At 42.2% G+C, this 25590-nt stretch overlaps 1 protein-coding gene across 3 annotated transcripts in view; it reads left to right on the top strand.

The window, feature by feature from the left end:
- The window catches only part of LOC144770377 (CD5 antigen-like), a 101661-nt gene that overhangs the window by 11101 nt on the left and 64970 nt on the right, over positions 1–25590 (top strand). The window contains exon 1 of one of the 3 annotated variants that reach the window (XM_078654849.1): positions 15165–15244. The exons of the other annotated variants lie outside the window; for them this stretch is intronic. The gene's annotated coding sequence lies outside the window, so the exon portion shown is untranslated. Of the gene's footprint in view, positions 1–15164; positions 15245–25590 lie in introns of those variants that run through there. 3 annotated transcript variants of the gene reach the window in all.

The raw sequence follows: 25590 nt of genomic DNA, 5'->3' as shown, positions 1-25590 counted from the left end.
AGCTCCTATCCCCAGCATAGTCAATTTTCTGGTGGAACTCTTCGACAGTGGTCTCTCCTATAGATCTATTAACTGTTTTAGATCTGCAATTTCAGCTGGACACTCTCTCGTCAATCATAAGACGGTAGGTAAAAATGTTATCATTTGTAGAGTTCTCAAAAGTATCAGACTTAAGAGACCTCCTAGACCTAAATATCAATCTGTTTGGGATGTCAAACTTTTGCTTGACCTTTTTTCCTCCTGGCCTGATAACTCCTTTCTTGATAGGAAATGTCTTTCTATTAAACTTGCCACTCTCCTGTGCCTGATTTCTTGTCGCAGGGTTTCCGATGTCAAAGCCTTGGATATTTCTTATAGATGTTATGACATGTTTGGTGTTAAATTCGAGATTCATAGGAGAACCAAGACTATGTCTGATTCCATTTCCTACCCTCGCTTTGATTTCTGCCAAAAACTTTGCGTTGTTAATTGCATGAAAGAATATGATTCTAGAATGAAGGACCTTCGCCCACCTGATGCGAACCAGCTCCTTATCTCCTACGTCAAACCTTTTAGACCTATTTCATCTTGCTCCATCGCTAGATGGGTTAAGTTGGCTATGAGCCTTGCTGGTATTGACCTCTCTAAATTCCAAGCTCACTCCCTAAGGAGCGCTATGTCCAGCAAGTCCTTTTGGTCTGGTGGTAAGTTGAATGTAATTCTGAACTGTGCTGACTGGTCTAATGCTTCTACCTTTGCACACCATTACTGCAAACCCATAGAACACGTCTCAGATGCTGTTCTTCAGGGCTACCAACATGCATAATGTAGCCTCCTGTCTTGTAATGAAATTGCGATTCTCCTATTAACATGACCAGAGAATCTGGATTTCATTAAAGACACGGAGGCTAACATTATCCCTCCCGTCCCTCCCTTGAGGGATATGGAGAATTGACTTGCTTTATTTTGTCTTTATTGATTCATGCCTTCTAACCTCATGCTTTCCTTGTTACTGCTTCTGAAGGTTACCTTGTGTCCTTTTTGACTCCCTCTGTTTTCTTTCAGACAATTCTAATTGACGAATCTCCAAGGATTCCCCAGGTCTCTCCAGGGATCTTCCAAGTTTCTTCAGTACCTCCTTCAAGTTCTGAGATGCACTCTTCGTCCCTTCTGTCGTTCAAGACATTTAAAAGAGGCTGATCTCTCCTGGCACACGCCTTTTATGGATAGTGTGATGTCACCTTGTTATTATTCTAAACCTTTGTGATGTAGGCGGCTGTGTGAGCTGCATTAAAAGGATTAATGCATAATGTTAGCCTCCGTGTCTTTAATGAAATCCAGATTCTCTGGTCATGTTAATAGGAGAATCGCAATTTACAGTGCCCGGATGCCATAGCTCAGACGTGCAGGCATGTTTCCCGCGGAGGAGAAATAACTCCTCTCGCGTATAAATTGCCATTTAATATGTTGATCAACCAGGCCTCCTGGCGTCTAGCGTCGGCCCGGCGCGGACGGGCGCAGACGGGCTCGCCTTAGGCGACCCACCGGCTATGCGCCGCGCACGTCCGCTGCGCGGGGAGAAGTGAAGCTGACTTAATAGGCACCGTCCCCACCTCTGGCAAAGAATAACACCCTCCGGGGGTGGGCCCAAGGTCGTGTACGCCCTCCACAACAAACGGCACTTGCCGCGGTGGAACGAGGCGCCGACCGGAAGAACAGCAGGTAGGAGCAGAGAAGTATTGAATAAGCACAAGTCACAATAGTTTAAAAAAGCCCATGAGTTACAGGTTTAAAAAATACAAATCGCACCAAAAGCACACTTCTCAAGCAGCACCTCGGCGCTTAGTGAGTCAAGCGTGTCTGATCAACGCTTCCTCATTGCCTACTATCATCTAGCAATCCAATGGCTGCTGTTTATTTGTTATTTAATATTTCAGTGCATTTAATTTTTTCTCAGTTTAGGAGTAGTAAAGTTAAACTGTAGGACTCCTAAACTGAGAAAAATTCTAACTTTAAGACTTTCGGTATTCACAGAAGGCATTTAGTAGTCCTAAAGTTAGCAGTCTTAACTTTACTACTCCTAAACGGAGAAAAATCCTAACTTTAAGACTTTCGGTATTCACAGAAGGCATTTAGGAGGCCTAAAGTTAGGACTCCTAACTTCTGTGAATACTGAAATGAGTAAGTGCCTTCTGTGAATACCAAAATGGTAGTTAGTTTATAATTTTGTCTTAAGTTAGTTCTGTGAATCTGGCCCTGTTTATTTAAATCTTGAGTTTCAGGCGACCTGTTGCTAGATAACTGATATAAGGCAGTCAAAGGCAATGCTGAGGCCCGGGTCATCTTTTAGTCTCTCTGGTATTACTTCTCCCTCAAATTACCAAATCAGTGTAGGTGACTGAGAGGTTTCTGGCCTCGTCCCAGGGATGCTCTGCTGTCTGCGTATCTCAAGCGTTTACTTGATTTTAAGATTTCATACAAAGTCAACACATTTGATAAGTTGGACCAGTGCATAAAGAAAGCCGTATTTTGACTAGAGTGTGTAGGGAGCCTCATCTAGTCAGGATAAGTTACACACCTAAGATAAACACTGCTCATACCCTTTGTGGCTTGACAGAGAGCAGTCAGGCTTATCTTAGAAGCAATGTGTAAAGTATTTGTACACACATAGTAACACAGTGAAAACACTACAAAAGGACTCGACGTGGGTTTATAGAAATAGCCAATATTTATCTGAATAAAAAAGTTCAAAACTACAAAAATCCAGCATACCCACGTCAAGATATGAATTTTAAAAGATTAAAAAAGTTGTAGTTCTTAAAATTCAATGGTTGTGCTTGATCAAGACAAAGTACCCTAGATGCATCAAAAATCAAAGATGATGTGAGGTGCAGGGGAGGTGCAGCATCAAAAAGCAGGTGATGAGTCCGTTCTTTACTGCTAAAGGGGAGGTGATGCACTGTTGTTGGTCATGATGCCTCGGTTCCTTAACGTGGCACAATGTCAATGAAGAAATCAGTGTCTAGGCTCGATGCATCAAAAGTCAAGTCGCTCTTTGAATTATGGCGGTGCTGTGCGGATTCCAAATGATACCTGGAGTGGATGCATGGATTTTCTTCTTTGTATCACCAGAACTCACTTCCAAAGTCCAGCAACTGGATTTGGCACCACTTAGCAGAGTATCACAGCAGCAGAATTCAGGTGAGTGCAGGTTAAATCTCTGATGGCCCTGAAACTTCTTAACAGGAGGCGAGCTCAATTCAAGCCCTTGAAGAACAAGGGAAGCAGGATGTAGAAAGCAATGTCCAGTCCTTTCACTTCCAGGACAGAAGCATCAAGCGCAGGTCAGCACAGCAAATCAAACAGCAACCTGGCAGTCCCTCCTGACAGCAGCCCAGCTCTTCTCCCTGGCAGAATGTCCTCAACTCAGATGTGTTCTGAGCATATGGTGTCACAGGTCCAGTACTTATACCTATTTCAGCATTTGAAGTAGACAAACTTCAAAGAAAAGTATTTGTAGTGCACAAGACCTTGCCTTTCCCTGCCCTAGCTCCAGTCACACTACAGGGGGTTGAGACTTTTTTGTGTGAGGACAGGCACAGCGCTATCCAGGTATCAGTGTCAACTTCTCAAAACACTCTAGCTCAGGAAGGCCCATACCCTGATGATAGGATAGGTAATCAGGATATGCAGGGCACAAGTCAGCTCCCTTTGTGTGAATGTCTAGAGTGAATGCACAAACAGCCCAACTGTCATCCTGACCCAGACCTTTATTCAGAGACAGGCAGAGGCACAGAATGGTAAAATAAGAAAATGCCAACTTTCTAAAATATGTGCTTTTAAATTGGGAGCCCAGAGACTCTAAACTCCAATTTTCTATCAGCTCCCAAATAGCTGATACACCTGTAAGATGTTGCGAGGCAGCTCCAATGCTAACTTATGGGAGAGATAGGCTTTACTGTAGTGAAAAACAAAATTTGCAGTATTTCACCACCAAGACATGTAAAACACAACAGTACATGTCCTATCTTTTAAATACACTGCACCCTCGCCATGGAGCTATCTTGGGCCTACCTTAGGATTTCCTTACATGTAATAAAAGGGAAGGTTTGGCCTGGCAAATGAGTGTACTTTAAATTTGCACACAAAGACACTGCAGTGGCAGGTCTGAGGCAGCTTTGCAAGGCTACTCATGTGGTTGGCATACTAGTAGCATCTGATTTACAGGCCCTGGGCACACCTGGAGCAATTTACATTATAGACAGGGACCACTTGCACTTTAGCACTGGTCAGCAGTGGTGAAGTGCCCAGATCCCTAACAACAGTAAAAACAAAACACAGCACACAGTCAATAACAAGATGTCAGAGGCAAAAAGATAGGGGAAACCATGCCAAAAGATGACAGGTTTAACATGTGTCCCCCCCTAGCTGAAAGTGGGGAGAGCTACCAAAGCTCTTGGGAGTTCTCATCACTAAGGTTGAATTACCTGGAAAGACCATTAGTGTTGGCGTGTTCTGTTTCAGGGCGGTGTTTCACCATAAAGTTAATTCCCTTTGGATAGATGGACCATCTGAACAGTTTAGGATTCTCGCCCAATATCTGCATTAACCATCTGAGGGGTCTGTGGTCTGTCTGAACCCGGACGTGAGTCCCAAACAAGTAGGGCTTTATCTTCTTCAGCACCCAGACTACAGCAAAATCTTCCCTTTCCATTGTCCTCCTCCTCTGTTCCCTGGGAAGTAACCTCATACTAATGAAGGCTACAGGTTGATCCATGCCCTCTTCATTTAGCGGTAAAAGCACAGCTCCCTACACCATGCTCTGAGGCATCAGTCTGCACCACTAATTCCTTGGAGAAATCAGGAACCAAGCCATGGGGCCGTGCACATGGCTTCCTTCAGGGTGTCAAATATGGTCCGGAACACCTCTGTCCAGATCACCTGGTGGGGCTGCTTCTTGAAAGTCAGCTCCGTCAAGGGGGCAAGAATGGTGCCATACCCGTTGACAAATCTCCTGTAGTACCTGGTGAGACCTAAAAAGGTTCTCACCTCAGTCTGGGTCTTAGGGGCTCCCAAAGCCAGAATAGTATCAATCTTAGGCTGTAGGGGGCTACACCTTGCTGTTCTGTACCTGGTGTCCAAAGTACACCACAGACCCCTGTCCTACCTGCTGCCATACGGACCTTGAACACCTCCTGAAGGTGATACAAATAGTCCTCCCAACTGGGGCTGAGGACTGCAATGTCATCAAGGTAGGCACACTGAAGTTCTCCATCCCAGCCAGGCCCTTGTTGACCAACCTCTGGAATATGGTAGGAGTGTTCTTCAACCTAAAAGGCATAACTTGCGTGTGAAAGATAATAGATAACACCAATGGTGGTCTTAAGAGGAACCCAAATGATGAAGGGCGGTTCCGTGTGGTGACTGATGGGCATCCTCATCTGACCACTTGGTGGGTTGAATGTAAGGCTGACCTATATCTCTATAGTATACACATGGCATGCTAATAGAGTCCTCTGTAGGTGCATATCCGGCGTTCTTGTTCTTGTTATCCCAGACCCTCTGATGCTCTTTATCTTGTAGTATATGCAGGGGCCACATCATAGCCTGGTCTTTAAAATCCCCTTTGACCCTCTTTAAATGTTTGTTGTTCTCAATGTTATGGGTGTACCATTCGGTGACTCCAGGGATGAATGAGAACAGAGAGGAAAACAGGCCCAGCAACTGGCGACAGTCTCTGATGTTCTAGGGTCAGTTTAGGAGAGAGGATCACACCCTCTATTGTTCCATCCTGCTCTTTGGAGGCTAGGAGTTTGGAGAGAGGTTCACTCTTCTCTTCCATCCCATCATCCATGACCAAGAGCATGGTCCACTCAGACCTCTCAAAATGTGGTTTGAGGCGGTTCACGTATGGGGAACAGGTAGCCTTGCAGAAAAGGGAAGGTTTAGGGACTGGCAAGTGGGTGCACTTGCCCAGTCAAAATGGCAGTACCAGACTGCACCCAGGCTCTGCAATGGCAGACCTGACATACACTTTTACAGGCTGCTCCTGTGGGTGGCACAACCAGTGCAGCAATCCCACCAGCAGCATTTAGTTTACAAGCCCTGGGCACCCTCAGTCACTGCACTAGGGTCTGACCAGTAAACCAAATCAACCAATCATGGAATCACCAATCCACACATCAATTTACAATAGGGAGCACTTGCACTGTGGCACTGGACAGCAGTGGCACAGTGCCCAAAGCATCTAACACCAGCAAAAAAACATGAGGCAACAGCAAAAAAGCGAAGGGAGACCCACACCAAGGTGCCAGGTTTAACACAGGCTGTCTGGTTCTAGAAGACCATCATGTAGCTGAATACATCCTGGGGAGCTTCCTAGGTGCTTGCTCCCAGTCCTCCTTTACCAAATGGAGAGGTCCTCTCACAGCAGGTGTCTCCAAGTAGTCGAACGGGAGCTACCAGTAGCTGGCAGAAACATCAGAGCAGCTACCAACCTTGAGTTAATTTTTAACTAAGAACAGCAATAAATTAATGTTGTGTTTTCCTTTTAAAGTTCAGGAAAGGATATGTTTATTTTACATTATTATCAGGCTGCAGTTAGCAGAGCCTGATAATGAGCAGTGCTCCACTCAGATATATGAACCATGTGGGTCACAGAGATCCAGACTGAAGATCTGAGGCATTTAACTACTCTTACATAAAAGTTGTTCTCAACTTAATATTTTGAGAACAAAATGATATTTATGTATGATTTTAAATGAGAGAAAATTAACATGAAGAGTTAACTTAATGATTAAGTTAACTCTTCATTTTAGTTTTTTACCTTTCCAAAGTGCTGCATTTATAAACTGAAGGCATCTTGCTTTACTTTGTCTGGTAGCCACAGTGCTGTATTCATAATTGAAAAATGGGTATTTTCTGTAAAGCAAAGAAATATGTTTCTATAAAACATTGCCTTATGTTTTTTCTCTATTTTAGATTAGGCCAATTAAGTTCTAAAGTTTCATGAAGCATGTTTTTCTACTTTAAATTCCTCACAATTAATCAAATGACTATTTTTCTGTTATAAATATGGCACCATTTCTACAGATCACTGGGAGTTATATGCCTGCTGTTTTTAAAAAGTCTTTGACAGGGGCGAAAATTAAAATGATGAATTTTATGTATTGCATTTAAACATAAAATTAACTCTTCAGTTGAATTTACTCCCATTTCAAAGTGTCACATTTACACAAAGCAGGCACTTTGTTCTGAGTAGCAGGCAGACACGCTGACACATTTATAAATGAAAAATACAGCCATAGTTTTGAAATAGGAGAAATATAAAGTGCAGAAAATTTTTCCTTATTATGGAAATGTTTGATTTTTAGCAGAACATTTTTCTGCACTTTAAATTTCTCCCATTTAAAACAAAAATGGTTGTATGTTTATGTTGTACATGTAGTGGTGCTACATATGGCGAAAGGTATGTCCTGTGTCACAAGTACATATGACACAGGCTCGCAGTCACCCATACACGCATATCCCATTCATTCAAATGCATGTTCCTACATTCTTACAGACCATGCACTCACTGACGCACGTAACGCATCATAGTAACCTTTGTCACAGTATTTTGTTCAAACCATAGCATCGGGCTCCATGGGCATTAGATTTAAAGTCAGGAAAGCTTGGCGAGGGGCGTCTGGTAACAATGGGTGAGTTACTTAGCCTTCAGTAGCTCACGTCGATTTTCACTGAACAGAAGCAGCTTTCATTTAAAAGAAATTGAAGACCCCTGTTTCACAGGGTGCCCATACTGAAGTTCAAAAGGGCGGGAGTCAACCCCTTTCTATGGTACCTGTCTGTAGGCGAACAGAAGGCATGGTAAGAGGATGTCCTGCTTATGCCTCATGGGTTCTGAGAGACCCATAATATTGCCCTCCAGGGTATGGTTGAACCATTCAACCAACCCATTGCCCCGCGCTAGTAAGGAGTGGTGAACTTGCAGGTAACATCATACACCTTCCACATGGCCTTCATGTACAAAGACATGAAGCTGGTATCCCGGTCAAATACCACCTCCTTGGGGAAACCCAAGTGGGTAAAGATCCCAATCAGTGCCCTGGTCACAGTGGGTGCTGTCACCAACCTTAGAGTCACAGCTTTTTCATAATCTTGGGCTGCATGATCCACCAGGACCAAGACAAATCTGTTGCCCTTGGCTGTCTGGAACCCAGAGGCCCCCAAACTGTCAATGCCAAACCGCTCAAAAGAGGTGCTCACAGCAGAAAACCTTTGGGGAGGAGCCTTGCATCTCCTCCCAGATTTGCCACTCACCTGGCAGGTTTGATAGGACCTACAGAACGCATCTTATCTCTTCGTCATTTGGGGCCAATAAAAGTGGGTGACAAGCCTGTCAAAGGTCTTTTCCTGCCCAAATGACCTGCCATAGGCACATATTGAGCCAAACTTAATCGGAAGGCTCTGAGGCATTGGGGTGCCACCAGCACAAGAGCTGACCCGGGCTCAGAACGTTAGGCTCGCTATACAAGAGAATATTCTCCCAATAGATCAGGTGAGATCCTAAGGGGTTCGCAGCTGCCTGGTACTCGGCCTGTTTCTGAAGACCTACAAGAATGGGGCACTCTTTCTGCACTGCACAGAATTCCTCCCTGGCGTGGCCTCCTTCCTGCTGCAAATGGGTCAGCTCAGGTAGGTCCCCCAGTTCAGTCACATTTCCTCTTTAGGTTCCAGGGTGTCACTCTCAGGTTTAGCCTCCTACCGGACTGTGGGAATTTCATAAGTGGGTTTCCCATGCCTCTTGCCCCTTCTCTTCCTGGTAGGCACCTGGACCACTGTTTAAGACTCCAGGTCCTTCACTGTATCTGGCTAGCATGGACTGTGTGGTCAGGCACAACCATTCTGGCAATCTCAACATCTCCAATTGGAACCTGAGCTCCTCCTCCTTCCAGGCGATATGCTCCAGGCCGTTGCCCAGCAGACAATCAACTGACATGGATGGACTCACAACTAGCCTCACGGAACCTCACACAAAGGGAAACTGAGCCACCACACATTGACACTCACTGTTGTCTACAACTGCATCTTGGTAGACCACCTTAGGGACTACCTGCTCTTCAGACACCACATGACACCGTATAGTTGTCATACTTGCTCCTGTGTCTCTAAGAGCCTCCAGCCGCATTTCATTGATCGTCCCCTGCCTGTTCTTCATAGAATTGTCAGGCATGAGGTTTCTCTGGACCACCTCACCCTCACCCAGGAAGACTAGGGTCATCTCAGCTGACTCCTCATGACTTACTGGGACCAACTCCTCCCCAGCTGCTATACTGGCCATCCACAGTGACAGCCCACAGGTGGGGGGCTGTGCCTGTTTGGGACACTTGGGACTCCCCCTAAAGTTTCCTTCCTGGCTACAGTCAAAACACTTCAGAGGTCCCTTCCCACCAGGCTTTCCTGATGGGAACCAACTTTTCTTCTTATCAAAAGGGGGTTGGGAATCCTTACCCTGGGAACTATTTTGGGTTTCTTTAGAGAACTCTTTTCTTTTATCGTCCCTCCTTCTTTTTCTGTTGAGGACCCTGCCCACTCTTGTCTGAGTCTCCCACATACAGCTTCTTTTGGACACTGGTGCTGAGCCAGCAGTCTGCCTCCTGAGCAAGCTTTCAGGGGTCAGTAAGCTTACTGTCAATCAAGTGATAGCGCCGCTCTGGAAAACAATGACTAGACAAGTGCTCCCATGCAATTAAATTCTACAGCCCCTGATAGTCTGTTACTTCACTGCTCTTCACCCAACCATCCAGTGCTCTGAAGTGGAAACAACACACTCAACCCAGGTTTGAGAACCAAGTTTAGTACTCTCCCTAAAATTCACCCTGTAACTCTCTGGTGTGAGATCATGCCTCCTAACTAGAGCATCTTTCCTGGTGGCAACCTCATTTGTCTTCTGGTGCTAGTGCCAATAAGGTGTCCCTCCCACTGTGAAGGGCTTCCACAGGCCTGCCACCACCCCAATCCCTCTCAGGCACTCTGTGCATCCTTAAACATGCTTCATAGCTCTTAAACCATTGATCAATATCATCCTTGGGTATTTGTAATTTTCCTTCTGAGTGCACCAAAGAATTAATGCCACTACCTGTGCAGGACTTGGCCTTCAAATCCAGCTCCTTCAAGCTCAGCTCTTGAGTTAAAATATTTTTTCTCTCTTCCATGGCCAACATCTCTTTCTCTATGGCCACATTATCCTTTTCTGTCTCCAATTTGAGTTTAGCTAGTTACAACTTGAGCTCATTTTCATGCTCTATTTAGAACTTTCTGCTGGGGCTTTCTAGCTCCCCATCTGTCCTCCAGCTCCTTTGGGGACAGACCTGTAGAGGACACACTGCTGCTTGACCTGGAGGGTGGTTCCCCCCGGCAGATCCTGTTTCACCAACAAATCACCATGCAGACTTAGGGTCATATTATCAAGCACGGAGTTAAAATTATCGCCACTATAGCGGCAGAAAACTACTGTTGCCCCCCTTCTGGAGCCTGTGATGGCCCTAGGGACCACCACCCCCAAGGGCCAGCTCCTGCAGTGTCCTAGGGTGCCCACCCCTGGACACTGCTGTTTGCTATGCCAGAAGTGGCCCGGAAGGGGGGCCCACCAGCCCCCCTCCCCCATTATAAAAAAAAAAGCAAAGGCCGGCCCCTGGGGATAGAGTCGCAGGGGCCATAAATGGCCTGAGGAGGGGGGCCAGGCAGCCCACCCAAATAAAAAAAAAGGATGGCCTGGCCCACAGAAATGGCCCGGGAGGGGGGCCACACAGCCCCCCTCCTCAAAAATATTAAAAATAAAGGTGGGCCCTGGGGGATGTGGTCCCCAGCGCTAATAGAGGCCTTAGAAGACTACGAAAGTGTCACCTCTCAATATTGTTACTGTATGGATAGAGCGTCCAATATTTGATTTATTCTATGTCTCCTGAAGAAGGCGGGTTACTGCCGAAACGCGCGTCGAGTTCTTATGCTTCTTTTTAATATTTGACGGACTAAATGTATTTTTGTGTCCAATTTTCATGTATTGATTATGAATTTTATGTTGTTTGATTATTAGAACTGTATGTCATCGAATTATTTTTATTCTTATTATGTGGTTCGACCTCGTGGTCATATTTTAAATGTTGTTTTTTAACCAAAATTCATTAAAGAATTATATTTTATATAGTGTTAAATTGTTTGATTTTCCTAATTGATTACTGATCCGTCCCGATTGTTCACAGTGTACAGTAGACGTCCTGGGATTCTCTTCACACTTAGGAGGGGGGCATGCAGCCCCCTCTTCCTAAAAAAACCCAATGTGTGGCCATGCCCCGAGGGATGGGGTCCCCGTGGCCAGAATTGGAGAGGAATTAATTCCCCAACTTAAAACACGCCACAGGGCGCGTTTGCACACATGTCACCTCAGGCCCCACCCTCTTCCTTCACCACTGTGCAAAAGCGTCCCCTGGCGAGTTGTCATTTGGGGAATTAATTCCCCTTGAGGTCCATGGGGGCCAACTAACCCACCATGTACCTCCAGTATGTGCCAGGGAGATGCGTTGCAGAGAGGTGTTCAGAGGCCACGCCCCTTTTTACACCTCTCTGCAACGTGGCTCTGTGGCGCTTACTGGAGGTACCTGGGGGCATATTACCAAGCAATAGCGATAATTATCGCTATTGCTTGGTTAGAGACAAAAATTTACCGCTGAGCTGCGGCGATTTTTATCGCAGATAAACCTTGGTATTACCAAGGTTTATCGCAAATGCGATAAAAAACGGCCGTAATGCATGAATATCGCTGAAAAGTCAGCGATATTCATGCATTACCGAGCTAATGCTCTTAGCCATGTTATCCACCTCCCATTGGATAACATGGCTAAGAAGTGCTCAGGGCAGGTGTTAGCTTTTGGAGATATTCGCGCTTAGCGCGAATATCTCCAAAAGTTGGTAATAGAAGATAGCGATGTTAGCAACTGTTTCCAGTCGCTAACATCTTGGCACGCCCACTTTGCATGTCATTAGTGATAAATCTCACTGACATGCAAAGTGGGGCCCAAGATGGTCGCTATCTCCTACTAGCTGTCGCTAACTGGTGTTAGCGATAGCTAGGTAATAGGGAGATAATTTTATCTCCGCTTTCTTGGCTTTTAAAGCCAAAAAAGCGGAGATAACCCCCTTGATAATATGCCCCCGGGTGAGCTAGTTGGACCCCAGGGACCCTCAGGATTAAAGGGGACTTTATCCCCCAACTCAAAATGCACCACAGGGTGCGTTTGCACAGTGGTGAAGGGAGGGGGCGGGGCCTGAGGGGACATGTGTGCAAACACACCCTGTGGCACATTTTAAGTTGGGGAATTAATTCTTCTTCAATCCTGAGGGTCCCTGGGGGCCAACTAGCCCACCACTTACCTCCAGTAAGCATCACTGTGCTGCGTTGCAGAGAGGTGGCCCAGGCCAAGCCCCTTTTTACACCACTCTGCAATGCAGCTTTGTGGTGCTTACTGGAGGTAAGTGGTGGGCTAGTTGGCACCCAGGGACCCTCAGGACTCAAGGGGACTTAATCCCCCAATTTACAATGCACCAGGGGATGCGTTTGCATAGTGGTGCAGGGATGGGGTGTGGCCTGATGTTACAAGTGTGCAAACACACCCTGTGACGTGTTTTAAGTTAGGGAATTAAGTCCCCTTGAATCCTAAGGATTCCTGTGGGCCAACTAAACCACCAGGTACGTCCAGTAAGTGCCACAGAGTTGCATTATAGAGAGGTGTAAAATGGGGCATGGCCTCGGACCACCTCTCTGTGACGCAGCTCTGTGGTGCTAACTGGAGGTACACGGAGGGCTAGTTGGACCCAGGGACTCTCAGGATGCAAGGGGACTTAATCCCCCACCTTACAATGAGCCACACGGTGCCTTTGCACAGTGGTAAAGGGAGGGGGCGGGGCCAAAGGTAACATGTGCAAACAAGCCCTGTGGCGCGTTTTAAGTTGGGGAATTAAGTCCCCTTTAATCCTGAGGGCCTTTGGGGGCCAACCAGTCCACAAGGTACCTCCAGTAAGCACCACAGGCGTGCACTAATGAGAGATGGTTCATGCCACACCCCTGTTTGCACCTCTGTGCAACGCAGCTCTGTGGCGCTTACTGGAGGTACCTAGTGAGCTAGTTGGACCCCAGGTACCCTCAGGATTCAAGGGGACTTAATCTCCCAACTTAAAACGGCCACAGGGCGAGTTTGCACACGTCACCTCAGGCCACCCCTCCCTTCACCACTGTACAAACGCGCCCTGTGGCACGTTTTAAGAGATAGTTTTAATCCCCCTGCCCTATTATATACTAGGGCCTTACAGAGGAGGTCAAGCTAATCACAGGGGTATCCCAACGCATAGTATTCCCTAGTGTATGTAGGTGTTTTCACTGTATTCTAAGTGTCTTTTAGCATAGCACTGGCTCTAGGCCTAGTTAGTCAGAGTCAGTTACCACCAGTACCCGTCTGTAAAAGTTGTGGGTACAGGATTATTTTGCAAGACAGACTTTTGCTGCTCCTCTATTGGTTCTTTCTGCACATGTCTTGCTTCTTCCTGCACTTTTCTTCGACTTCGTGGACTTCGGTTGCCTCTTTCTGCATTTCTTTTGCTTCTTTCTGTGTATTTATTCTTCTTTCTTCACATGTCCAACCTCTGTAGGCATAGCTAGAAACTAGCATTTAAAAAACCTTAGAAATTCACTTAAAAAACCATAGGTTCCAGGCCCGTTATAGTTTGAAATTAGCATTTAAAAAACCTTTGAAATTCACTGAAAAAAACATAGGTTTCAGATACCTCATAGTTAGAAATGAGCATTCAAAAAACCTTTGAAATTCACTGAAAAAACCATAGGTTTTAGGCACCTTATAGTTAAAAATTAGCATTTAAAACACCTTAGAAATTCAATGAAAAAAAACATAGGTTTCAGGGGCCTTATAGTTAGTTGGACATTTCACTCGTACAAAACCATACAAATTCCCCCGTTATAGTTAGTTCAGCTAACTATAACTCGCGCGCCCGCAATGCACTGCTGATGACGTCACATATTACACCCCTCAGTCAGTGACATCACTCATGACATCACTCATGACATCACTAATGACATCATCCTTGTGATAGAGTGGCAGACCTCCTCTCACCCTAATATAACCTTTGAAACACACAGTCCAAAATACAAACTAACATTTTCAAAACAATGGACATACCAATACTAGTTACAGCACACCTATTCTGTAATTCCAAGACCTACACACACATCCTCTTAAACAATCACTTATAGAAACACATACTTATTTATACAGGAACTGAATGGGTGTGTTGTAACTGGTATTGGCATGTCTATTGTTTTGAAAATGTTAGTTTGTATTTTTGAGTGTGTGTATCAAAGGTTATATTAGGGTGAGAGGAGGTCTGCCACTATATCATAAGGATGATGTAATCAGTGATGTCATCAGTGATGTCATTTGAGATGTCCTCAGTGATGTCATGAGTGATGTCACTGACCATGTAATGAGTGATGTTATATGTGACGTCATCAGCAGTGCATTGCGGGCGTGCGGGGTATAGTTAGCTGAACTAACTATAACGGGGGAATTTCTATGTGACGTCATCAGCAGTGCATTGCGGGCGTGCGGGGTATAGTTAGCTGAACTAACTATAACGGGGGAATTTCTATGGTTCTGTATGAGTAAAATGTCCAGCTAACTATAACGCCCCTGAAACCTATGGTTTTTTCAGTGAATTTCTAAGGTTTTTTAAATGCTAATTCCTAACTATAACGTCTGTGAAACCTATGTTTTTTTCAGTGAATTTCAAAGGTTTTTTAAAAGCCAATTTCTAACTATAAAGTCTCTGAAACCTATGGTTTTGTCAGTGAATTTCAAAGGTTTTTTAAATGCTAATTTTAAGTGTAATAGTAGTTATACCTATTGTTTTGTACTGAATTTCTAAAATGTTTTAACTGTTTAAATATAACTATTTCATTTATTATACAACATTATATATTTTTTCAGAAAATTGCAAAAAAAATGAAAACAAATTGAAACTGAAATATTATTAATTATTTTCTTTTATATTCGTATTTTAATATATTAATATAATTTTCTTTTTTTCAAATTTTTTTTGGAGTTGTGCACCCAAATCGTACCTACCGCATCGGGTCCACGTATTCTACCCGCCATTTTAAAAAAGTCATGAAGGATCCGCCTATGGTGAGCGACAGGTGCGTGTTTTTTTCTGTGACGTCATATACGTACAATGTTACGAAGTGTGGCCGACTGGTATACGACCGGTCGGCGACTCCTGCTCCCACGCATTTGCAACACATGAGCATTATGGTACGCGATGCTTGCGTGGTTTTTTATGTTGTAAAATGATATGTATGCGTCTTTCATGTACATATTAGAGTAAGAGAATATCTAAGGTATTCATTTAAATAATATATTTCTACTTGTAATAAACTTATATTAATGTTAAATATATTTTTTCAACGTCACGTCAGGTGCGCGCTTTGTGAGCGCACGGTGCGTGGATCCCATGTGACCTAAAAAAAAAATATTTGATCGGTTCATAACATTTCCCACTGTAACTATTGAAGGACCCCACTCATTTTAATCATTCTTGTCGGAGCATCTTCAGAGAGGCATTTCCTTTCCTGCAAGAACCCTTTTGACTTTTTTTGGAGTTTTTAAAAACTATCCAATAAAATTGCATCAGGACAGCAGCAGGTGGAACAATCTTTGGATGAAGAATTCCTGGAGGAGGCACCATGTCCACAGTGGCCAGAATCTGTACTGTGGAAATTCTCCACTTTTCCAGCTGGAGAACAAAGTAAATGTGAGAATGGCAATCTGCAAAATATGCAAGAGAGTGCTTTCAAGAGACATTGTGAAAAAGTATTCATGTGGCACTGCGAGCATGTACAAGCATCTCCGGACTATCTATCCTCTCAATCTTGCTCGAGAGGAAATGAGGCGAGCTGCTCTGAACCCATCACCTGCTGTGGTAAGTACATCTGGAGCATCCTCAGGAACACCAGCAATGGACATTAGACCAGAATTTTCTGGAACAACACTGCGTCAAGTGTAAAAAAGTTATATGCTTCGTGAGCAGTCGGTAGATGCAGTTTGTGCTGCCCAACACAATCATTGTTGTTAATTTATTTTTGTTATATTTGGAATGATAACTAATTCCAAAAGTTTCCTGTTTAATTTTTTCCTTTTTTTGTTCAGTTTTTGAAAAAACATTAAAAAAATGCAAAATTTAAAAAATACAAATGAAAAAAGAAGAAAAAGAATGTTCTTATCAGAACTACCTTATCTGGTTAAAAAAGAACTAAAATTGCATGTTAATGTCTGAAGGTTTGGTTGAATATATGTGTAGAGCATGATTGATTGAAAGAATGCTTTAGTAGTGTATGGTAAATTTATAGGGGCAGATCTATGAGAAAGTGCTGCAGCGTGAAAGTACAAGCCCTTTAGCTGCACTGCGCTGCGGCACTTCTGAAGCGCAGGGATATGACATATTTACATGAATATGTCACAACTCTGTGCTTCCCTCTGCACTGGTGCACAAACCTCAGCCATGCACTGACACAGGCACCCTTGCACCATGGTGCAAGGATGTCTGTGTCATGGGGAGATTGCTTTTTTTGCAGGAAGGGACACCTTCCTACACAAAAACCATCACTAAAGGCATTTTCCTCCTTCAATGTGTGCTGTGGAATGCAGCACACATTGAAAGAGGAAAAAACGATGAGAAATGAAAACATTTCTCCTTATTGTGCTTCAGTACACCACTTCTAGGGTGGCACAGAATTCACATGTATCTCCAGATTTACAATTTCTCATAAATCTTGAGATGTTGACTTGTTCCATGGGTGTTGTGTGGAAACATACACAGCAACACTCATGGAACGCCTGTTCAACACAAAGTACTGCATTTCAATGGGCCATATTTTCAAGGAGAGGAAAAGCCATAGAGGGTGGTTTTTCTGTCCTTGTACATATAGAAGACTCCTGGCGCCATCACTAAGTCACAGAAAGTGACATACTGGTGGCACAGGGGGCTTGTAAATCGGCCCCATAATTGCTTAGATATTGGTGGAGTGATACAATAAGAACATAGTGCTGGATGTGTGATTGACAAAATGCATGACACTGACAGGAAATATCCTAGGCTATATGAGTAATAGTTCAGTATTTAGTGGAGTGTACCAATAGTAGTAGGTATGTGCTTAGAGATTTGTAAGAATTGTCCACAGAATATTGTACGTGTACTTGTGTTGGTGGCTAGGCCACTCCATAAGTACACCACCAGTAATTGGAATGATGACAGTGCTGCAATCAGACTCAGCGCCAATGCGGGAGGAACGAAGCACCTCCGTTTGTCTTGAAGAAGTTCTCTACAAGAGTGAATTGGCATTGTTGCCACATCGGTTTCAGGCTGTAGTTTCCCGGCCTGTCCCCCAAACTGTCCTCCTCCCATTTTGATAAAGACCCGCCGCGACCACCAACCGGGGCGCACTAGGGTCGAAACGTCGACGAACACCATAGGCCCAGAAAGACCAGGATCTGGATAGGATCTCTAGGATTCCTTGGTTCAAAAACATTATCTGGCCAATGAAGACATTTGTAAATACTTGTACATAAATTGCACTGTATATTTTGCCATTCACTGAGCACTCTCCACTGAAGGTCACCTTACACTTGACAGTCACCATAAGCATTGAATGTTATCTAGGAATGATTACAATTCAGATACCAAATGTTTTGGAATTTCTTTTAATACAATTGATTGATCACATGACTTCAAGCTTTTGAGCATTTGTTTCTCAAATTGTTGGACTTGTATCCGAGAGTCTTTTTGTTCTCATTTAATGAATGTTCCCAAAAGTAATTGGTCCGACCCAACAGAACCACTTTTCTATTAAACTAGTGCTGCAAACAGAGTGCACAATTAATTTATATGAGCTTAGGTATTGGCAGAGTAATAGGATAAGTAGATAGTGGTAGATAAGTGATTAAAGAAGTGCTTCGGACAGGCTGAACGATCCTTAGACTGCATAGGCTCTTCCGCTTAGGCAAACTACAAATATTCTGGCTTTTAGAAAGAAACTGAAAACCTAGCTGTTCCAACAAGCAGGCTGAGCGCTCTATTTTTAGGGTCGATGCTTTTCTTCCTACTCTGCCTCTGCAACTTTCTTCTGTCTCAGCGCCGGGATTCTCTTTCGAGTAGCTGCGCGCTTTATAAAACATCCAATAACATAACAGGTAATAACTAGGTATTTAGAAGAGTGTATCAAAAGTAATTAGCTAGTTAGAGGTGTCCATGGATAGTGCAGAACATATTGTAGCTGTAGTTGTGTTACTAGCTAAGCCATTCAATAAGTTCATGACTAGTAACTAGAATGTTTACAGTACTGCAAAAAGAGTATATAGTAAATGTATAACTGCTTAGGTATTGGCAGAGTGATAGGATAAGTAGATAGTGCTGGATGACTGATTTGAAAAGTGCATGAGACTCACAGGAGGATTTGTACACTGCATTTACAAGAGTGTATGAATAGTATGTATCTGGTTAGAAGTCTGCATGCATAGTGCAGAGAATATTGTAGCTGTACTAGTGTTACTAGCTAGGCCATTCCTTAAGTACATGACTAGTAACTGGAATGATTACAGTGCTGCAAACAAAGTTTGTACTCCATTTTTAAGAGGTTAGTTATTGGTGGAATGATAAGATAAGTAGATAGTCCTTGATAGGTGATTGGAGAAGTGCATGAAATTGACAGGAAGATTCGTACAGTACATAGGTACTACTTGGTATTTGGTGCAGTACAGCAATAGTATATTTGTAGTTAGATGTCTACGTACATTCTGCACAGAATATTGTAGGTATATTTGTCTTAGTAGCGAGATCATTGCATAAGTACATGACTAATTAGTTGAATAATTGCAGTGCAACAAACAGGGTGTCTGGTGAATTTATAAATGGATAGATATTGTTATTGTGATTATATAAGTACATAGTGTTGGGTGGATGATTAGAGAAGTACATGTGACTGAGAAGAGAATTCCTAGGCAGCATGGTTAGTACCTTAGTATTTACAAGACTGTACCAATAGTATGTATGTGGTTAAAAGTCTGCATGCACAGTGTGTAGAATGTTGTATGTATACTTCTCTTGATACCTAGGACATTCCATAAGTATATCTCTAATAATTGGAAAGATTACTGTGCTGCAAACAGACTGCAAGGTGATTTTATAAGTGTTCGGTATTGGTGGAGTAATAAGACAAGTAGATAGTGCTGGATGGGTGATTAGAAAAGCACATGGGCAACAGCAGGATTACTAGGCTACATGGGTAGTAACTTAGTAAGTAGCTGGCTAAAGGTTTATATAGATACTTTAATAATAATAATAATAATAATAATAAAGAGCTTATAGAGCGCACAGTAACGCCATCTCGGCGTGTCCCCGCTCTAAGAGCTACTACCAAGCACCAAATTAGAGCCTCTATCCCTACACTGTGTAGAGCAGTGTTTTAAGTTTAGCCCTGAACAGCTTTTCACTACACTCCAATCTCAAGGCAGGAGGAAGCTTGTTCCAGTGTTGAGCTGCTTGGAACGCAAAAGATCGTCCGCCCATTCTGGCCTTCCTGACCCTGGGCACTATCAGCAGCCCAGTACCCTCAGACCGGAGGGTCCTTGTTTGTTCATAGCGGCTGACTAAGTCCCTAAGGTAGGCGGGCGACCTGCCCCAGACAATTCGATGACAGAAGAGGAGGCATTTGAACAGCACGCGTTTCTTCACAGGTAACCAATGAAGCGCATCCAAAGCCTTCTGAGAGTTAGCTCTCCTGGGTCTTCTTAGCACCAGTCTAGCGGCGGAATTCTGGATAACTTGCAGGCGACCAAGGCTGCCATCGTTGGACCCTAGGAACAGGATGTTTCCATAGTCCAACCGAGAGGTCACCAGTGCCTGCGTCAGTGTCCTTCTAGCTGCAAGAGGTAATAGGTCCAAGGTTTTATTTAGGGTCTTTAGTACCCCAAAACACTTGCCCACAAGACGCCTTATATGGCCTTCACAGGAGAGGGTGGGGTTGATCCAGACTCCTAGATTCTTCGCCTCCTCACAAGGTGTTGGAGTAGGGCCAAGGCACGAAGGCCACCACTCGGCTGACCAGCTATTGCTTTTCCCCCCACTACCAAAACCTCTGTCTTAGAGCCGTTAAGCTTTAGGCAGTGGGAGTCCATCCACTCAGCTAGCGCCTGCATGCAAGATCTAAAGTTCGTGGCGGTATTGGAGGAGTTCTGCGATAGAGAGATCAGCAGCTGGGTGTCGTCGGCGTATGATACCAGTTCCACCCCGAACGACTGTACCACCTTCGCCAGGGAGGCCATGTACAAATTAAAAAGAGTAGGGCTCAAAGCTGAGCCCTGAGGCACTCCCTGATCTAGTGGCATCTCTACCGAACGACATTCCCCTTGTTGTACCTGGAAGCATCTTCCTGTTAGAAATGACTGCAACCAGTACAGCGCGGGACCAACGACCCCAGCTTCGTTAAGACACGAATGTGGATAGTGTTTGAATGACTTAATCTTACCTTTTCAGTAATGGATATTAAAATATTCTAAACAATTTTTAAAGTTGTTTTCTATAATTTATATCTTTAAAAAATTCGAACATTAGAATTATGATCTGTAAAAGAGAATACAAAATACAGTTAAAATGCATAATATTAAAATTTTATAAGCACAACATAATTTAAGCATAATATAAAATATTTAGTTTAAATTTTTTGCTGTTCTCAGAATATATTGAATTTCACTAAAAATAGTGATTTCAATGTTACTCATCAAATAACAGCGGGCAACAATAAGATTGTTTTAAAACCCCCAAATCTGTGTCAAAAATATTTTCAATATAGTCAACTGTCCTCAATAACATACCATATAATACAAATCACACATATATAAAATGCTTCTTTCTAAGATAATTTTGTTACTACAATATGAAAGAACTGAAACAATAAATCAATCAACAATTCTTTAAAATTTCCATATACTGTAAATGATGGTCTTTAAAAAAGAATGCTGTCAGAATAGCCAAGAAAAAGTACTTAATTGATATAAATATCTTTCCTCAAGGACAAATATTCTTCCTGAAATCCTTTATACAGAAATTGTCTAATAGAAAACGTATTAATACATTTTAACATATTCCCAATAGGATGAATTATGTTCTTAGAACTTTGGCTTTAAAAATATAAGATAGGAATTTGGTAATTCGTAAGGCAAACAATGTCTAAAAACCAAATGAGCATCATTACAATATGTCCATCCTTTATTGCATTTTAAATAGACCGTGTAATGTCCAGATGTTATAGAAGGACCATCCTGGAAAATAATTGCTACTGCTACAAACGTTCTTTCTGATATTGATAGTTGACTTGCTACAAAATGTTTAATTAAAGTTTCCAATTTTCATCCAACAGCTGTACAACGTTGTATCATTAAAATTATATATTGTCCAAATCTCTGTTTAAATAATGTTGATAACATTTCTGATTTGCATTGGCTACACTCCATGTTTTGATTTGCTGCTTTAATTAGTTTGTTGAAAGACACAGTTTTACAGTCTGGTATTGTCGAATATATGAATCTTTCAGTGTCTATGTTAGTGGTAGAAGTAAACAACAATTTTCACATTCATCTTTCCATTTCTAACGAAGTCCAAAAAGATTTTCAATTTCTATTCCTTCATTTTCCAATACAGCAAGCATAAACATTAGAAATTCCTGAGCATCTTGTTGGACATTCTGTGTAAATTGCAAAGAACCAGAACATATATCCAAAAGATTGCAAATATCAGAAACACTTGGTATTTTACTTTTATTGGTTCTCAATTTTTCCTAAATACAATGCAACAAGGAACAAAGGGCCAGATGTAGGTTGGTCGGTAACGGCCGAAAATCGGTATTTTCGGCCGTTACCGACCGGTATTGAAGAATTGGTATGTAGGGGCGTATTTTTACAGAATCGGTAAATTTACCAATTCGGTAAATTTACCGATTCTGTAAAATACCGATTCGGTATTTGTACCGAATCTGTAAATCCCAGATGTAGGTGGGACTCTTCTGAGTCCCAAAGGCCCTACAAAATCGGTATTTTAACACACAATCCAATTGGGTGTTAAAATACCGAAATCAGGTGTGCATGCACATGTGTGCATGCACACCTAGCCATGTGACAGACAGACATGCCCTTAGGGCATGTCTGTGTGCCACATGGCGCACATGCCTATTTTTGGGGTGCCAGAGGGTGTAAAAGTGACACCCCCTGCACCCTTGCAGAATTCGGTATTTACCAATTCGGTAATTACCAAATCGGTATTTCCCATTGATTCCTATGGGCTTCACAGCCCATAGGAATCAATAGGGAATACCGATTTGGTATTTACCGAATTGGTAAATACCGAATTCTAAAGATTCGGTATTTCAACATCTGGAAATACCTACATCTCCCCCCTTCACATTTACCGACTCTTAAATACCGAATCGGTAAAATTCGGTATTTAAGAGTCGGTAAATATGAATTACCTACATCTGGCCCAAAATCTTTTTTCTTGATTCTCCATAATTTGCTGTTGCAGACTTTCTAGAAAGAAAACAGCATTGACCACTACATTAACATAGCAGTTGATATCTGTACTGTTTTCTAACTGATATCCAACAATCTCTTCAATAGTGTTCTTTTTCTTTTTGCTTGCAATCTCAACATTATCTTGATTTTTTCTTCACTACAGATATTCTCATATCTTCTTTTTCAACCTACTACACGCTTTTCATATACAGGATATTCACCTAAATTGGGAGCATACAATCTTCTTAACCAATTACACTCTCTTACACAATTTGGATCTGCACTAATCTTTCTCTCATCAAAATCAATCAAATGCAATCTGGTTAAAGTTCTGACTCTGGACAAAGCAACATATGCCATACCCTCTTTAAATATTGTACTTCCAATGTTTACCAAAGCACTGTCTACACTTAAACCTTGATATTTATGAATAGTCCACGCATATGCCAGAGAAAGAGGAAACTGTTTTCTACGAACATACAAATCTTTAACAAGCAAAAAACGAACCAAACAGCGACCAATTTGTTTTACTTCTTCAATTTGATCAAATTTGATTTTCAAAAATATAAGTCCATCTCTATTTTGATAATTAACTAAATCAACAACTCTACCCATTGCTCCATTTACTAAACCTTTTTCCACATCCAAATTACGTCATAAAATTACCCGACAGTTTACACATAGATATAAATTCTTTTCTAAACCAGCAGTTTTAGATGTCGATTTTTCTAAAGAATCCAATTTTGTTTTTAAATTTTCCGTCAAAATAATAGGGATTCCTTCATGCTCTATTTTATCAATGGCTTCCATTTTTATTATTTGTTCATTTTCCAGCTCCAAAAGTTCTTCATTGAATATAGAACACTCGCGCCGTGTTGGCATTAAGCAGACTATAGATTTATTTTCTGCAATTTTTTTATATATTTTTTCTGGAACTATATTTTCATTTGTTTGTAAGTAGGTGACTTTGCAAAGCTTGTTTGCCGTGTCCTGTCAATACTCCAATTCTTATATCTTGAAGAATAGTTCCATATTCAACATCATTTGCCTGTCGTATTTTTCAATTAGTTCTTTGTATTCAAAATATGACCAAATATTAACATTTCCAACACTTCCCAAAGACTTTTTGGTATCTTCATGTACAAGTGTTTTAAATACTGGTTGTCCTTTTACGGGAGTGAGTTGCAGTAGATCTCTGAAAACTATCACATATTTTCCTCCAAATAAGACATCGTATTCTGTCTTTAGAATTTGCTGCATTCTTAAGTGCACAAAGGCAAGCATTACGCTTGAGACCATGCTCACCTCATCAATAATCAGAAGTTTCATTTTCTTTCGCACTCTTGAAACTTCATAACAAGCTTCTCCAGATAGCTTGTTATATTCCAATTTGTTTTCATGCTCTACTGATAGCATTAGTAAACGATGTAATGTAATTCCTTTAATGTTATGTGCTGCCAACCCAGTTGGAGCAGTTACAACACAAGACAAATGTAAGTCAGTTGTTTTCTGTAGATAACTGGTCAATACTTTAATTAAGAAACTTTTTCCTGTACCAGCTTCACCACTGTACATTCGGATAAGTTCAAATGATGTGCATTCTTTCTTTTTAAGAAGAAAACCATGGTCGATCTGTTGTCTTACCTGCTGATACATTTCTTTCTGTTCGACATTTAGTTGTTCTTCCAAGTTTCCTAAGTCCATAATATCTTCTTGAGCTTGATGCATTGCTATTTCCACTTCATTTATGGTGATTGCCACTTCATTTTCAAGAATTGGTTGTCCTAGTGGATCTTCACTCAGTGGAGCAGAACTGTGGCTATCTTGAGAACTGTCTCTAGCAATCTCAGCTGCAGTAGTCGCTTCTTGATTGATTTCATCATTCAACAGTTTGATATCATTTGCAAAAACTGTACATGTCTATTCTATCTTTACAAGCATCGAAGGAATCTTTATAGTACTGAAAATCTCCAAGTAATTCCAATTCTGTACACAGGAACAGGGGTGGGACCACACAGATTCACCTCCCAGCAAGGTTCATCCCTGGCATTGTGGTAAATGCAGTTTCAGTTACTTGCTTGCTTCAAGAGTGATCGAGTGTTTCGCCACAGTTGGCGCAGATAGTGCTGATCTCTAGACACGTGTTTCTGGTTCTTTACCCGTCATCAGTAGAGATTGCAGTCTTTTAAATTTGGGGTTTGCTGAGTAGGCTGCCAACATCTTTGTCAGGTCAGGTACCACTCACCAGCATGCGGGTCAGCTCAATGACTCATGGGAGTACTATTGAACAGGAACAGGGGTGGGAGCACACTGCTTCACCTCCCAGCAAGGTTCGCCCCTGGCATTGTGGTAAATGCAGTTTCAATTACTTGCTTGCTTCAAGAGTGTTTGAGTGTTTCGCCACAGTTGGCGCAGATAGTGCTGATCTCTAGAAACGTGTTTCTGGTTCTTTAACTGTCTTCAGTTAATTCCAATTCTGTATGCCAAGGTTTGAAGATTTGCAAACGTGCTAAATAGTAAAATTCTCTTTTATCAGGAGTATCACACCTCAATTTTCTGTGATTAATCATATTTCCTTTCCTTTGTTTCACCAAACATACTTCTGAACCAATTACTGCATATTATTCTTCATTTATGTTTTCTGTAGTATTCCTCTTAAAAGTGTAATATTGCAACACTTCATAGAGACATATGTTTTCAAGATGATGACTTCTATTTGGAAAATACGTGTCCAACATATTTGTTTTGACAATATCTGTGCTTTCTGGTTCATTTTCTGCTAAATATTCGATTTCTTGTATAGGTTTAAGTACTCGATTTCTTGTTGCAGCAAGACCTAGACTCACCCAAATGATTCTTCTAGACTTTAAGTATAAGTTTGCAGATGACAACCGATCTGAGCATTCGTCTGCTCCAATTTCTCGAT

Source organism: Lissotriton helveticus, chromosome 7 (genome assembly GCF_964261635.1).
Source record: "Lissotriton helveticus chromosome 7, aLisHel1.1, whole genome shotgun sequence".
Lineage (NCBI taxonomy): Eukaryota > Metazoa > Chordata > Amphibia > Caudata > Salamandridae > Lissotriton > Lissotriton helveticus.
This window is presented reverse-complemented; position numbering and strand designations above follow the sequence as displayed.